This window comes from Chamaea fasciata, unplaced genomic scaffold (genome assembly GCF_029207755.1).
Source record: "Chamaea fasciata isolate MVZ Bird 193981 ecotype frontalis unplaced genomic scaffold, bChaFas1.0.hap1 SCAF_6, whole genome shotgun sequence".
Lineage (NCBI taxonomy): Eukaryota > Metazoa > Chordata > Aves > Passeriformes > Sylviidae > Chamaea > Chamaea fasciata.
The window spans coordinates 4,574,870-4,589,153 of NW_027094091.1; positions in this window are offsets into that span (position 1 = coordinate 4,574,870).

Genomic DNA, 14,284 nt, shown 5'->3' on the forward strand with positions numbered 1-14,284 from the left:
AAATGAACGCAGGGAGATGCTGAGCAGTAAATACATCATGGACACTTGAATCACTGTTGTCAGCACGTTGAAGTGCACTGGTGGTTGGAACAAAGCAAGGTCTGCCCCAGCCTGACCAAGAACCTCCCCGAGCCCAGAAAACTGGGAAAGAGGAGGATGAATGGAGATGAAGAGAGCCTAGTCATCTCCCCTCCTCCCTCCAGTCCTCAGCAGGGGCATAATACAGTTGTGGTCATGCAAAAAAGCACCCACTGAGCTGGAAATCTTTACAGCCATGGCCTCTGATGCAATGGAGACCTGTGGAGGCTGGACTGGAGTCTGTGGTTGTTCAGGAAGCAAAAGGAGCAAGTAAATCATCCATCGCAGAAACACTTTCTTTGGCTGTTAAAATGTGAGACTACAAATGTATTGGCGTCTGTGTGAGATGGGTGGTTTATTCCCCTCCTTCTCAGCCACGATCCCACAGAGGCATCACCATTCCCACAGCAGGATTTGCTTTGCAGAGAGAAGACTGGGGGGACTCTCCTGCTTTGTAGGCAAGATACAGGGCATGACCTCTATTGCAAGAGAGACACTCTGGGGGCAGTTTAGCAGTTCAGGATTAACTCTGTTAGCATTGCTTAGCCTGGCACAGAGCAGAGACAGTGTGGCAGGGCTTGAGTGCCCCTGTTGAGCTCAGGGCTGTCCCCGCCCTGGCTGTCCCAACAGCAGGATGGCAACCATGCAAGAGCTGCTGGCAGCTGTGGAATGGTGCCTGAGCATCAGCATGGGATGCTGCAAATCCTCTGCCTCCACATCCAGCAGCACAGCACTGCTTTAGGTCATGTATTTGTTATTTGTATCCAGAGGAATTGGGTTAGGGCGTGGTACGGAAATAGTGAAATAGGGAAAAATATTTTCCATGGAAAACGATGAAACCCACATGGAAAATCAAAAGCACACTGACACCTATGCTGTGCAAATCCTTGGCATACAGCAGCTCTGCTTTCTATCTGTGTAAAAATACGCATATTTATTTACTGTGCTGAGTTCCAGGCAGCACTGTGGTACATCCAGAGGGCACAATAGGCATCTCAATTAGGCTACAAGCATCAGTTCAGTGCATTTTGTGTATATAGTTACTGTCAGATTATAGACTTACTACACATTTCTTCTAACTGGCACAGGGAGCACCAAAGAGCTCAAATGCTGTTTCAAAATAAATCTCTCTTAACACTTACATCTGCTCATGAAAGTTATGGTCTTTTAATCTGTCTCTGACGTACTGAACTTCTGCAATGTGCTCGTTGTTACTGATTTACAGTTCTTGCAAGTGCATTCAGGGCTCGCAAAAGGGTCCAACACGGCAGACGAGGGCAAAGGGAGAGAGGCTGCTCCCAGCGAGGGCTGCAGTCCCCTGCCTGGAAGCAGTCGCTGCCCTCAGCTTGGGGTACATAGTGCTGTGGGCTGTGCTGATGCAGCAGCTCTGGGGATGAGACGATGCCCTGCCCTGTTCCCGGGGGGCTGTTGCCAGCCTCCCTTGGGTGCCTGGCTGCCCACTCAGGATGGGGTGACCCTGTATCCCCGGGAAGCACGAGACCTCAAATCCCGTGTTCAGTTTTGGGCCCATCACTACGAGAAAGACACTGAGGTGCTGAAGCGTGTCCAGAGAAGGGCAAGGAAGTTGGAGAAGGGTCTGAAGCACAAATCCTGTAAGGAGCAACTGTTGGCACTGGGGTTCAGCTCATCACTTGACTGGCCAAGTCAGGCCAGTGAAGGCACCTGACGCCTCCTCTGTGGCCATCACCAGATTCCAGCTGTGCACGGGCACAGACCATCACTGCTGGCAGGGAGCCGCGGCAGCAACACTGACATATTCACTTTTCATCTTTAAGGGTCTCAAAACATCAGGATAACCTCAGAGGGGGCTTGGGAACCCTGAGGAGGGCATGAGAGAGGTGGAAGTATTTCCCTGTGTGGTGGAGAGGCTTGGAGTAGGTGCAAGCCAGCAGCACCTTGCTGTGGATGTAACTTGGGCTGACAAAATGCAATTACTGGATCTGGCATTTCTCCAGGACCCCAGGATTAATGATCTGATTCACATGAAACCTATTACCTCTCCATAAATACTCAACAACATTTTAAAGAGTTAATTTATTTTCCTCTCCTCTTCTCTTCTTCTGCAATTTGCATTATCTGTTGCTAAATATATTATGGCATGCTTTACCCCGATTCACCACTTCAAAGACCTCCCTGTAGCAATTTCGTTAGTAAATCACTACTTGATCTTATGACTCAAGCACATAGTGTCAACCACAGGAATTTTATTTCAGTCCAAATCACCATGCTTTTGAAAGTTAATGTCCATTATTTTCCTCTAGTAGTTTCATCTGCTCTACGGCAGCAGAAAAAAAATATTTCTGTCTAGCTGAAACCATTAGGTGGAGATCTGTTTAATGGAGGCATCCCAATGCTGCCTGTTAATCTTTCCTCTGGAGCTGAGGTAATTTGAAAAATATGAGTGTTTACTTTGTTCACCTCTCTAATCTGAGGCATAATTTCTTTTTCCTCACAGACTCTGGAGCACACAGAGATAATCATTGTTTAAGCACATCAGGCATCTCTCCTCCAGGGAAAAAATATGATGCAAATTTATAACTCAGGGATCCTCAACTCCTTGCTGGCCCACAGGTGACTGATGTGGTGGCGTGCACCACAGCACCAGTGACCACCTTCTGTGTCAGGCAAATCAGTATCTTCCCACCTTTTGACCCTTTTACAACACCAGCTGGCCTTGTACCAACCAAATGTGCTAGCAGTTGTCAAGATTCCTGGAAAAAATAGCTTTGGAGGTGGTCCTCTGTTCTGAATAGAGCCTGGTCTTTGCCTCTCCAAGTAGCAGTGCCAATATTTTATGCTGTTGGCAGACTCTTGTCCTTTCTCCAGCCAGAGAATGAGAAAAATGGCTCGTTTGGCCTCTGCTCCTGGACTGCTCCAAACTGAAGTTCACCTGGCAAAGTCACAATTAGCTTACAAGTGGCCAAGCTGCCAGCACGCCATGGCAAGAGAGAAACCCCAGAGGCAGGCACTGCTTCACCAGTCACCAGCTAGAAGGGTGCTCAGCTGCTTGACAGAGAAATTACTATGACAGCAAAATTAGTATGAATTAAAATCAGCATGAATTGAAACAAATTTGAGCTAGGAGACGAGGGATTTCTCTCTTGGCTCAGCACAGGAGCTCACAAGGGCCCATGTACTTTGGTGTGGGGAAGTCAGCAAGAGCTGCATGTTGTGTATCAGTGTCTGTAGTAGTTTGAAGGCAAAACAAATGAGAGGCTCCAAGTCAGAGATACAATTTAATAGGAAAAAAAAAAAAGGAAAGAAAGTAAAATAAAATCGATGCAATAATACAAAAGACTACTGACAGAGTCAGAATACAACTTGAGCGTAGTGATGGAAGCAGTCCAGATGAGGTGGTCTTCTTGAAGCAGTGATCTTGTAGAAAGGTCTGGTAGCTCGGGTCCTCTGGGAATCTAGTGGGTAAGCGCCTTTCTGGTGTTCAGAGTCTTAGCTTATATCCAGGCTGGAATGCTTGGTTTCTCCCTTTGGGCGGAGCATCCCACAATGGGATGGTGAGTCATGTGATAAGGCCTGATGGGCTCATTAACAGGAGATAGTTCAGGAGGGGGTTATCTGTGAGCTGTGTAGCAAAGGTGCTGATGGCCCATTAACAGAAGATAAGCCAGAGTGGAGGAGGCAGGGAGCACTGCCTCACTTGGTTTCAACAGTTCTTGAAGATGGTGATAGAATATACTTCAACCCAGGACATTATCCACTCCTTATTCTATTACCATCTACATCATCCCAAATCAATACCTTCCTTAAACTACACACACACACATATATATATATAATGAAATCTTACACACAGTTCTCACTTAAAATAAGGTCTCCTTGTGGTACACAGTGGGTGTCTCTATCTTTTTGCATCACTCACCAAGTGTAACCAGGTCTTTGTGCAAAGACAACCCCACGGATGGGTTTGCCTTTGCTCGAGGTGGGATTAATCTAAACAGTCTTTCTTAACATACTTCTCATGTGTACCACAGGGACCTTATCTCTATCTACTGTATGCAAGGATTCAGACTGGGCAGGACCAGCTCGATTGATGGACTTTCGGGTATTGACCATCTAGGTGGCCTTTGCTAAGTTTAGTTCTTAATTTTTGAAGGTCTCTTCACCAAGTGCCTTAAGGGTAGTTTTAAGCAGTCCATTGCAGCGTTCTACTTTTTCGGCAGCTGGTGCATGGTATGGGATATGGTATATCTATTCAATTTTGTGTTCTTTGGCCCAAGTGCTTATGAGGTCATTCTTGAAATGAGTTTTGTTGTCTGACTCAATTCTCTCAGGGGTGCCATGTCTCCACAGGACCTGCTTTTCTAGGCCTAAGATGGTGTTCTGGGCAGTAGCATGAGGCACAGAGTAGGTCTTCAGCTATCTAGTGGTTGCTTCCACCATGGTGAGCACGTAGCACTTGCCTTGGCGGGTTTGGGGAAGGGTGATGTAGTCAATTTGCCAGGCTTCTCCATACTTATACTTTGACCATCGTCTGCCATACTACAGAGGTTTCACTCGCTTGGCCTGTTTGATCGCAGCACAGGTCTCGCAGTCATGGATAGCCTGGGAGATGCTGTCTATAGTAATGTTTACCTCTCGGTCACGAGCTTATTGATATGTTGCATCTTTCTCTTGATGACCAGAGGCATCATGAGCTTAACGAGCTAGGAATAATTCTCCTTTGTGCTGCCAGTCTAGATCAACTTGAGATACTTTCATCTTGGCAGCTCGATCCACCTGCTCGTTGTTATGATGTTCTTTATTAGTCTGACTTTTGGGTACGTGCGCATCTACGTGTCGAACTTTCACGGTTAGCTTTTCTACTTGAGTGGCGATGTCTTGCCAAATCTCAGCAGCCCAGATGGGTTTCTCTTTGCGCTGCTAGTTGGCCTTTCTTTAGCGGTCTAGCTATCCTCACAGAGCATTAGCTACTATCTATGAGTCAGTGTAGAGATAGAGTCTTGGCTACTTCTCTTGTTCAGCAATATTTAAAGCTAGCTGGACAGCTTTAAGCTCTGCGACCTGACTCGATCTACTTTCTTCTTCGGTAGCTTGTGCAACTCGTTGTGTGGGGCTCTATACAGCAGCTTTCTATTTTCGGTTAGCACTTACAATTCGGCAGGAACTGTCGGTGAAAAGGGCATATTGTCTCTCACTCTTTGGTAGCTCGTTATATGGTGGGGCTTCTTCGGCTCGTGTCACTTGCTCTTCTTCTTCTTCAGAGGATAATCTAAAGGTCTCACCTTCAGGCCAGTTTGTTATAATTTCTAGAATCTCAGGGCGATTTAGGTTTCTAATACGGGCGCGCTGCGTGATCAGGGCGATCTATTTGCTTCACGTGGTGTTGGTGGCGTGATGTGTGGTAGGAACTTTTTTCTTGAACATTCACCCTAGTACTGGTAGTCGAGGTGCCAGAAGCAGCTGTGCTTCAGTACTAATCACCTCTGAGGCAGCTTGGACTCTTTCATAGGCGGCTAAGATTTTCTTTTTTGTGGGAGTGTAGTTGGCTTCGGATCTTCTGTAGCTTCGGCTCTAGAATTCTAGTGGTTGTCTTCGAGTCTCACCTGGCACCTTCTGCCAAAGGCTCTATGACAGACCATGGCTTCTGGCTGCAGAGTAAAGCACATTCTTCACTTCTGATTTCGTCTTGACTGGGCCAAGGGCTACTGCATGAGCGATTTTCTGCTTGATCTGGGCGAAAGCTTGCTGCTGTTCTGGGCCCCAGTGGAAATCGTTCTTTTTGCGGGTAACTAGGTAGAGAGGGCTCACGATTTGGCTATACTCGGGAATGTGCATCCTCTAGAAGCCTATGGCACCTAGGAAAGCTTGTGTTTCTTTCTTGTTGGTCGGTGGAGACATTGCAGTGATTTTATTGATGACTTCAGTGGGAATTTGACGTCGTCCATCTTGCCACTTTACTCTCAGAAACTGGATTTCTCGAGCAGGTTTTTTGACTTTGCTTTTTTTGATGGCGAAGCCGGCCTTCAGGAGAATCTGAATGATCTTCTTTCTCTTCTCAAAGACTTCTGTTGCAGTGTTTTTTCACACGATAATGTCGTCAATGTATTGCAGGTGTTCTGGAGCTTCACTCTTTTCTAGTGCAGCCTGGATCAGTCTATGGCAAATGGTGGGACTGTGCTTTCACTCTTGGGGCAGTCGGTTTCAGGTGTACTGCACACCTTTCTAGGTGAAAGCAAACTGAGGCTTGCATTCTGCTGCCAGAGGAATGGAGAAAAAGGCATTTGCAATATCAATAGTTGCATACCATTTTGCTGCTTTGGATTTCAGCTCATACTGAAGCTCCAACATGTCTGGTACGGCAGCGCTCAGTGGTGGTGTGACTTCATTCAGGCCACGGTAATTTACTGTCAGTCTCTATTCTCTGCTGGACTTACGCACGGGCCATATAGGGCTATTAAAGGGTGAACGAGCTTTGCTTACCACCCCTTGGTTTTTTAGCTCACGAATTATCTTATGGATGGGGACCACAGAGTTTCTGTTGGTGCGATATTGCCTACGGTGCACTGTTGCTCGGGCGATAGGCACCTGTTGTTCTTCAACTTTCAGTAGTCCCACAGCAGAGGGGTCGTCTGAGAGTCTAGGCAAGGTACTCAGTTGTCTGATGCCTTCTGTCTTTAGAGCAGCTATGCCAAAAACTCAGCGGTATCTTCTTGGGTCTTTGAAATACTCATTTCTGAGATAGTCTATGCCCAAAATGCATGGGGCCTTTGGACCAGTCACAATGGGGTGTTTCTGCCATTCTTTCTCAGTTAGACTTACTTCAGCTTCCAGTACAGTCAGCTTTTGGGATCTTCTTGTCACCTCAGAAATGGAAATGGGTTCTGCTCTCACGTACTTTGATGGCATCAGAGTACACTGAGCACCGGTATCAACCAGAGCTGTATATCTTTGTGGGTCAGATGTTCCAGGCTATCGGATCTACACAGTCTAGTAGATCTGATTGTCCCTTTTCTCTACTTGGCTAGAGGCAGGGCCCTCCTATTCTTGGTCATGGCATACATTGCTTTCTTCTTGTAAATATGTTTCTGAGGTTCTTTTAAGAGGATTAGTCATATCGTCATTCTTGTACCGTCTGGAGTTTTGTGCACGAGAGACCGGAGCAACATTGATTTTAGATGGGCTTTTTGTGGTAGGTGTTTCTCTTTTTAGTTCACGTACTCGGGCTGCTAAGGAGGAGGTGGGTTTTCCATCCCACTTCCTCATGTTTTCTCTATGCTCCTGAAGAAAAGACTAGAGGTTACCTCGTGGTGTGTATCTTCTTTTTCTGGCTGGGGAGCGCCTGCTCCTAATGGCAGAGACTTTCATTGGCTCTGGCTGGATATGGTAAATTTTTTCTTTAAGTTTTTTTTTCAGTTTTTGATGGCCTTCTTCAATCAAGTTCCGGACTTGCTCAGCCAGTCTTGTTTCTACAGACGAGACATGGGTACGAACTGGAGCAGTGACGGTGTCTTCGTAAATTCTTAGTTTATTAGCCAAGACACCTACTCTGTTCTCACTTTCTCTCCATTGCAGTGTTGCCAGGTAACGTGAGTACATCTCGGGTCTAAGCCGTGCAAATTTCAACCACATCCGTGATGTGCACTGGACACCATTTGGGTTTTTAGGAAATCTCTCATCTTCTGAAAAAATGATTTTTAACACAGCCAATTCCCTCAGGCATCGGATACCTTGTTCTATTGTGTTCCATTTTCTTTGGTGCACTTGGAGGTCTTCTTTACAAAGGTATCTATTTTTCATACTTGTTAGCAGTTGCTGCCAGAGGCTGAGAGGTTCTTGGCTTTTCTCAATCTCTTGGTCAATGACCACATTCTGGGACAACGATCCCAGTTGCCTGGCCTCACTTCTATCTAGAATGGTGTCATTGGCTGCAGCGTCCCAGATGCGGAGCAGCCAGGTCAGGATGGACTCGTTGGTTTGGCGGGTGAATTTTCTTTGCAGGTCACGCAGCTCACTCAGAGACAGAGAGCGAGTGACGATTTCTGGCTCTGTTTCTTCTGCTGATTGTGAAGGTCTTGCTGCACTCTCATCAGTCACTATGCGGACTGATTTGGTCTTTGATTTCTTCTTCTGAACGGGGGCAACTGCTACTGGTTTAGGCTGTTCCGGTTCGGTGATGGTTTGTGTGGAGATGCTGATGGCACCCTTAGTCCCTTTCTCCTCTGTGACAGTCTGCGTAGATGTGGACACTGTTGCTTCACTTTTGGCTTCTTTCTCTTCTGTGACGGTTTGTGTAGATGAGGACACTGTTGCCTTGCTTTTGGTTTTTTTTTCTTCTGTGACACTCTGTGTAGACACTGATGCTGTTGCTCTGCTTCTTTTTCCCTCTTCCTCTTTTTTCAGAACACGTTGTATCACACTATGTAGTGTTTTGATTCTAAGCATGGTGCGGGCCGTGCAGAGAAGACAAAGCAGGACTAACAACAACATCATGCTGTCCTTGGCATCCAGAGGGTATTCTATATTTTCAAAAACTGCTGTGTCATGCCTGAAAAGCTGGAAAAAATTATTCTTCACCCCTCCCCACAGGGGCTGGGTGAGATTGTTGAGGCTTCAGATATAGCATCTTAGACTAGAACAAGAAAACAAAAGTGGGTGTATATTTTGAATAATGTTCATTGCCTCGGAGTTTATTAAGCAATGGACATAATAGACTACTAAAGCTATTTTAGTACTATACTCTGGTCTACGCAGGAGCATTAAGACTGGCAGATAGTACCTTAGTTGTGGAAAAATATAGAGAGATAGATATAAGACACATGTAAGCATGTTGAGCATCATAGCGAACAGGTGTCTTCTTCAATACAAAATTGTAATTCTGACTTTTCTCAGTGTCTCGTGCCCCACGTTGGGCGCCAAAAAATGTAGTAGTTTGAAGGCAAAACAAATGAGAGGCTCCAAGTCAGAGATACAATTTAATAGAAAAAAAAAAAAAGGAAAGAAAGTAAAATAAAATCGATGCAATAATACAAAAGACCACTGACAGAGTCAGAATACAACTTGAGCGTAGTGATGGAAGCAGTCCAGATGAGGTGGTCTTCCTGAAGCAGTGATCATGTAGAAAGGTCTGGTAGCTCGGGTCCTCTGGGAATCCAGTGGGTAAGCGCCCCTCTGGTGTTCAGAGTCTTAGCTTATATCCAGGCTGGAATGCTTGGTTTCTCCCTCTGGGCGGAGCATCCCACAATGGGATGGTGAGTCATGTGATAAGGCCTGATGGGCCCATTAACAGGAGGTAGTCCAGGAGGGGGTTATCTGTGAGCTGTGTAGCAAAGGTGCTGATGGCCCATTAACAGAAGATAAGCCAGAGTGGAGGAGGCAGGGAGCACTGCCTCACCTGGTTTCAACAGTTCTTGAAGATGGTGATAGAATATACTTCAACCCAGGACAGTGTCCTGCATTGATTTATGATCACAGTCATAAATAAAAGTGTTTTTCAAGAAAATACTTAGCTCTTGAAGAAAAGTATTTTCTGGTTTTGATGATTCTGTGTAATTTTTGATTTCTAGGCTGCCCAGAAAACCCTGAGAGGAGCCTTATTGACTTTCCATAGAAATATCTTCAAGATTTTTTTTTCTTCAGCAAGAAGAAGGGAGTTCTCTTCCTCTTTTTCTTGGTTGTTGAGCAAGGTGTCCAACCAAGAGGGGCTGCATTAAGAGCCAAAGTGACCACCAGTATGCAACGAGGTTGCCTACCCCAAATGTCCCTTCAGGGCTTACACAAGGCTGTGGTTGTTCCAATCTACTTAAGATGAGGAGAGGCAAATTTTGCCTTGATCCACAGCTGCAGAAAGGAATCATGTTCTAAACAGACCTGAAAGTGAGATTGATACACAAACGAGGTTAAATGTTGGTATTCTAAGTGATAATTCAGCTTCGTTTTTTCATAAAAGAAGAAGGAAAGAGAGAAAATAGTAAGGTGGGAAAATGCCAAGAGTAATTACGAGAAGCACAGGAAGGGGGTTACCACCACCGTGGGCCCAGCACTGGCTCAGAGAGCGCAGCAGGGAGGGAAGATCCGTGTCGGGTGTGACCCCAGGCAGCCAGACCAGCAGGGTGAGGCACGGCAGCCTGGTACCAGCAGCACAGACAGCAAAGACCCCGACACTTGGCAGATTTTGCAGCAGCCCCTGTGGCAGGTTGGGCACTTGCTTGTGGAGGGTTTTGAGAGTGGCAACCTCACGTACTCCTCATAGGAACAGCACACCCGTGGAGAAGTTCTTTGCTCCCTATAAGTTCATTGACAGCTCATTGGTACCCAGGCAAAGTTCACCTGATGTATCAAAGCGTTCCGGGCTTGTTTGCCTGAAGTATCAACTACAAGCCTTTTAATGACCTCACACAGCATGCCTCATTTCCTAAAATGAAGCAGTTCAAAGCTTTAACTTTCAAACCTCAATCTTCAAAGAGGCAATGGAGAAACATGGCTTACTTTTGACTCATTCACCACACCACTTCTCCCTTTCCAGCATCCCACGCTTCCAAGGGTTGGGAAGCCCCTGAGAGGGTCCCAGCAGACTCCACTGCTAAATCCAAACTGTCCTTCTCTGAGCTGTATCTTTTTCTCTTCATCCATCCACGGAAGTGGTGGTCAGAGGTTTCTCCTCTTGTCTCACATACAAAACCTAAGGTAAGACATTGGTGAGATGCCAGGCTCACAGCTTAGTGTTGAAGGGGAGAACTACAACTACACATTTTAATGTTTGCCATTAACCTTTAATAATCATTTCCCTCTTACCAGGCCTGTCACTGCAATAAATTTCAATAGACTAAATACTTGAGTTAAATCCTCTCTAACAGTCCCCTTGTAAGGCTGAATAAAAGTCAGATTTCCTCAATATGTCCCACCAAGATCCCTAATCATATCCATTGTTTTTCTCTTGGCTTCCTTCGTATTAACAGTATGCAGTTTAAACAGGAACTGCCAGCTTCCTCATCAACTTTAATAACAAGTGTTTAATAATTGCAGGTATAATTATTCACAGCGCTGACAAAATTTGCTATTCAACACTAATTTCTTCAAATTACTGAAAGCATAAAGCAAAAATAGACTAGTTAGAAAGACATTAATTTTTAATCATTTTCATTACTGTTGTTTAATGAACAAAATTTGCAACTCAGCGTTCCAACAGTACTTCAACACAATATAAAAAGAAAGCCAGCAGGATTCTGGGCTGCATCAACAAGGGCATCACCAGCAAAGATAAATATGTCATTATCCCACTTGTCAGGCCACACCTGGAATACAATGTTCAGTTTTGGTCCCCACTATGCAAAAAAGATGTGGACAGCTTGGAGAGGGTCCAGTGAAGGGTCAGAAAGGTGATCAGAGGATTGGAAAGCCAGCCATAACAGGAAAGGCTGGGAGAACTAGGTGTGCATGGCCTTGGGAAAAGAAGGCTTAGGGGAGACTTTATTGCCATGTCCCAGTTTTTAAAGAGCGGCTACAAAGAAGATGAAGACTCCCTTTATAAAAAACAGTCACATGGAAAAGAGGGGAGGTAACAGGTATGAGTTACTCCTGGTGAGACTGGACAAAAGAGGCAAAGTTTTTCAACATAGAGCACAATCAGTCATGGGGATAAACTCCCCAGGGATGGGGTGGACTACCCAACACTTGACATTTTTAAGATTCAGTAGGGCAGGGTGTTAGGCCATCTTGTCTAGACTATGTTTTTGCCAAGAAAGGTTGGATCAGGGTTCCTTCCAAGCTGGCACTAAACCATAAGAAGAATAAAGATAATGGTGACCCACATGCACATATACTTTGGACTTGGCTGGAAACATCCCAGCCCTCTGTCAGGGTGTGTGCCCAGACCAAGATGGTGCAGTACCAGCCAACATTGTATTTCCTCACCTTGGTTTTATACCACTTGTAAGTTTTGATTAATCCCACGACCAGAGATCAGGGAAACATGGCACAAAATCCCACACAATGGATTGGCATAAACCCAAGTCTCCTGTGCGCTGTCACTTCCTCCTGTCTCTGAGGTCAGTGCATCCAAGTGGACGTTTCCCACATGTTCCCACCTGGCACAAAACCCTTTTCCAGAAGAAATCTGGCAGCAGGGGGCAGCTTTCCAAGTCACTGCAGGCATGTCAGTGCTGGATGGTCTCTCCCGTGGGATCCTGGCTGCAGCATGAGGTAGGAGCAACGTAACTCTGTTTGGGGAGGTGAGCTCCTGCCTGTCCAGGAACCAGCCAGAGCTGTGCTGTCAAACACCAGGTGTGTCCTAGCAACAGCCTCAAACTCTTCCTATGTGTTGGACCTAACCTAAATCAGACACAAAGTGTTTCTATCTGCCTTGTGTCCTGGTCTGGCTTGCCATGATTCTGTCTGGGCATCGCTATGGCAGGAGATGGGGAATGCAGGACACAAGTCCAGGACCACAAGGTATTTCCCAGCCTATAAACACAACACCTTTCCCAAGGGATGTTTCAGATATTAAAGGTGCAGTCTTGTGGATATTTGCTATTTCAGATGTGGAAGCCCAGAGGGATGACTGAGGAGGTTAGAGCTGACAGTCTCACTCTTGTCCAGAATATCCAAGCATTGCAAGTCCAGCTGCAAAATCAGTGTGGAGGTAAATACATATACATTTGTTTTCAAAATAATGTCTGGAAAGCTTTTTCCAGGCAACTTAACAGATTCAAAACAATACCAAAGCAAACAAAATCCTATAAAATGTCTAGGTAGCAATGTTGACGTGTAACAGGAGTATACACAGCTTTCCTGTCCAGTTTTTAATAGCAAACCTTTTCTACTTCCCTTGCATTTCCGAGGAGCTGCTGTGCACATGACACAATTGTTTCATTCATCTCTTCAGATGAATAGGTACTTCCCTGCTGTGGCTCAGTGAAACCCCATTGCTGCCAGAGGGAGCGGCAGGTTCACAGCAGATCCAGCAAACTGGGTGTCAGCCTTTTCCCTTGGCACCCCTGAACACGTGGCAAACAACAGCCCTACTTTCTCAGGAAAGGAGGCTCCAAAATGAAGGCTCTGCCCGATTTCATGCCTGGGAATCTGGTGGCATTTATTAAGTCCCCAGCCTCCAGCACTGCTTGAATTGCTTGTCTCTGTGCCTGTCTGAAAACAGCTCTGGGAGACAATTTGCAGCTCCTGCAGATGGCTGTAGAAGTTTATGGAACTGGCTGATTTTTGCTGATCAAATAAAATTAATAATAAAAAAATCTATTTTAAGGCCCAAGGATGTCCAGCTGGAAGTCCCCTTTCTTTCTGAATGATGGTGACAGTGGCTGAGCACCACTTTGTTCCATGCAATGCTCTCTGCCTTCAGACATGAGAGGTGGGAGAGGACAAAAATAAAAGGAACACTGATGGCGAGTCTAATAAACTGTCTCTACAGAACAGAGAACCCTTGGAATGCCCAAAGCACTTCAAATATCTTTTAGGCAGAAGTGTCAGAAAATCAGTCTTTTGTGAGCATTTCTTCTGATTAGCTCTTTGCAATTCATGAGGCCTGGTGTTGAGCAGACAGCTCCTTTCCCAGCGGAGTCCTGGCTGCTCCTGCAGCCCCGCGCTCAATTTGCTCAGCTAAGGGGTGTTAATGCTTCAACATGCAGCAGGCATTTTCTTAAATGCTGAAAGACTTAAACAAATTATAGCCATCCTATAATTTGGCAGGTTAGAAAAGAAGCTTTTAAAGAGCCTTGTAAAACGAATGACTTAAACCTTCACCCCAGGCTATTTTTAAAATTCATTTGTCTGCACTCCAGCAAGAAGGAAGGCACAAACATATGCATGATCCACGTCTAAAATTTTGATTTCTGAATTAGTTAGAAATATGCTTCAATCTTTGTGGCAGCTAATAAATGATTTGGGGAAATGGTGTTGTAATACTGGTCATGGAAATAGCCACAGTTTCATACCCTTCCTCTGCTGAGCAAGGCTTGAAATTAGATTTACGGAGGAATTTATGGCAAAGGAAAGAAGGCATCGAACACCACCTCCTTGCAGCAGGGTTTTAATGACTAACTTTCATGCTCCTTTCCACTGCAATGTGTGTGCTTTTAATCACACTAATTATGAATTGCCCGCTTGTGATGATGCTGCAAATCAAGATATGCAAAAAGAGCTACACAGAAGTTTACATAAAATAATGCTACTCTATCTATCCCATCCCATAAGGCACTAAGTGGGATAAACTATTGCG